The 2,912-nt window shown below is 35.2% G+C and overlaps 1 non-coding gene across 1 annotated transcript; it reads right to left on the minus strand.

Moving 5' to 3' along the window:
* Positions 1-2,245: 2,245 nt before the first annotated feature.
* Positions 2,246-2,437, minus strand: LOC116594659. Its single transcript, XR_004287363.1, has one exon. It is a non-coding gene; the product is annotated as a U2 spliceosomal RNA (small nuclear RNA).
* Between the last annotated feature and the right edge of the window lie 475 nt (positions 2,438-2,912).

Below are 2,912 nucleotides of genomic sequence, written 5' to 3' on the forward strand. Positions count from 1 at the left end.
GTTTTATTGTCTGATCATTCATTGTTGACATTTATCACTAATGAATGACTATCTAGAAAAAAATTATATCACTTTCACACAGAATTTGTAAAACACTAGAAAACATGCTTGCTGTTATGGAATATTTAATTAGAAAAAATGCATTTTAGGAAACACATCTTTTTAATGTAGTTTATCTCATCTTTTACCACCACTTCTGAGCTCTTATGTCCTCTCCTGAATTGCTAGCTCTTTGAAATAGAACATCATTTTGCTCACTTTTGTGTTCTTTCCAATTCTAAGTACCTATCATGAAGGAAGAATGTAATAAAGGTGTGGCTTAATGATCATGGATTTTAGAAAAACCCTGTGATAGAAACAATGACCCAGCTGTTACTTGACAAGAGAGGACAAGTGACTTGCCCATGGTCATACAGCTAATGAGTGGAAGGGCCGGGATTCTAACACAAGCAGTAGTTCCAGAGTTCCCCATATTTAGTCAGGTGTATGAGCTCACATATACCCCTTCTCCTGCCCTCCCACTACAATTGATATGGTCTCCCTTTCCCTTAAGAGCCCTGCCTTTTGCACTGGTATCCATACCCTTGCATGTTGCTCATTTACTGGGGAGTGCGGGGAGCTGATTTTACTTCTGGCTACTGAGATGGGGCATGTAGCTTGGGTCTAAAGTAACAATGGGGTTCCTTTTCCTGGCCAGACCTACCGCATTGGGGGTGGGCAATAACCCTGCAGACCATGTTTGCTGAGGAACTTCTCGGAGAGAACTGTCCTCTCTCTTCTGGAAAAACTTTGGATTACCACCCTTGTCCTCTATCCTTAGATAGGAATGGGAGCAGGCAGCTGTGGATAGCCAAAGGAGAGAGCCCCTGGGAGTGAAGCTGACATGGCCAAGGTCAGACAGATGCAGAAGTAAACCTGGTCTTGGAGGACACTGATGAGTAACTGAGTCAAATCACCCTTGAAATCAGCCCTACCTCTAGCATTCAGTCATGAAAGCCATTTAGTCTCTTCTACTGTTTCAAGCACTTTGGGTTTTAAAAAAAATTATTTATTATTATTTTTTAAATCACCCGGTGGAACGTATTCATGGCCTTAATTTTGGAAGTTAAGATTCTCTTTCTCAAAAAGCCAACTTGTTAGAACTTTGACCAAGCATAGTGGTTAAATTTGGAAAGAAGTAATTAGATTTCAGTGTTTAAGAGCTATGTGATAACTAGTTCATGTCATATTTACAACTCTATATTCAAATAAAACCAAAATGTCAGGTGCCTGAATCCAAATATAAAAATATCAGGACCTGCTGTTACTGCAGCTGAACCTAAATGATGGTTCCCTAGGGAAAAGCAATACTTTCTCTTTTAAGCCCAGCTCAGATTCCTGCATGTATTTCCAAGTGACAAATAATAAATTCCCAAGGAAAATATTTTTAAAATACCTCTACCAAGGCTAAAAATGTAGGGGAAAAATGCTACTTGCCTCCTACAAGAGTTTGAAAAATCACCCCTTAAGCTCCTCCCATACAGAGGATTCTACATCTCTCCCAAAGTAGAGCCAACTAAATAACTTTTAGAACAGAAGTTATGTTTATCAGTGATTATAATGACAAGTAATTCAATGATAGAGACAAATAATCCAAAGATAAAACCAATATCTTCAAAGAGCATTTTTTTAAGATGTCAAGGGTCCTAAAATTTTATACAAGAAGGAAAGAGCTTCTGTTGGTATGAAGAAAGCCTAGAGAACCAGGTATCTTTAAAATAAATATCAATTTCTGGTTAGGAAATCTACAAGTCCCTCCTATTCTAGGGTCCTTGTTCTGTTTTTCCTTCTTTGACAGAATCTAAATGCTAAATATTTCCCTTTTCGGCTTGTAGACAACCTCCTTTCTTCACCTCCTGGCACTCTATCTTGAACAAACAAAATTATAAGATGCTTATTAAAGTTGGGGGGAAAATAACCATTTTCTGCTCTTGTTATATGTGTATCAGAAAGACTAGAGGGTCCCAAGCCATCAGATATAATGGAAGCACTATACTTTATTTCAATAACTAATTAAGGAAGAATAGTTTGATTTTCAAGGTCCCCAGACTAAAGAGAGCTCAAACCCTTGACTGCAAGTCATTTGCCTCGAAGAGACATAAATAACCACAACTTCCAAGAAATAGAGCAGGTAATCTCTAGAAATGCCTGGATAAATTAAATGAAATATAATCCAAGACTCTAGGCTTTCAGACCCCATCGAATACTGTGTTCTCAGTCAACTGCCAGGATTTTAATTTATTTTATTATTTTATTTTTATGACAAAATATAACATAACTCATTCATTTTGTCCATTAATCCTCTCCTTCATAAAAATGGCATACATGATGATGACGTGTATTAAACTGATAAGAACAGATACTACACTTGATCTTAGCCAAAAGGCCGAGAAGCGATGATGACGTGTATTAAAGAAATTGTCTACCATGTGTAGTGTTATAATGATAATCTGTAAATAGCATCAAAGTTTGTAGAAAATTAAAGTATAAAGCATATAACTGCAGAAAAAGATATAAATCTTAAAATATTTGTTTTTTTCTGCATGTATATTATTTTAGCCACTTGAGCCACCTAGTGGTAATATCTGTGAAATATGATTTCTTACACTGAAAACTAATATAAAAGCTTTTAAGAGTTTCCAACTTAAAAGGACTGAAGTAAATAAAGTGAATGATAACCATTGTATATATTCAGATTTCCAAATTAATATTTATTTACTAATAGGGATAAATTTATAAGTACTTAGCAAAGTAAGCAAAGTGCTATGTTTTTATAATTATTTTACAATATTCTATCTACCAATTTAGCATCCATATTTAACAAATGTACTTATTATTAATTTATAAATTAAATAAACAAATTATTAAAGCAT

Source organism: Mustela erminea, chromosome 6 (genome assembly GCF_009829155.1).
Source record: "Mustela erminea isolate mMusErm1 chromosome 6, mMusErm1.Pri, whole genome shotgun sequence".
NCBI lineage: Eukaryota > Metazoa > Chordata > Mammalia > Carnivora > Mustelidae > Mustela > Mustela erminea.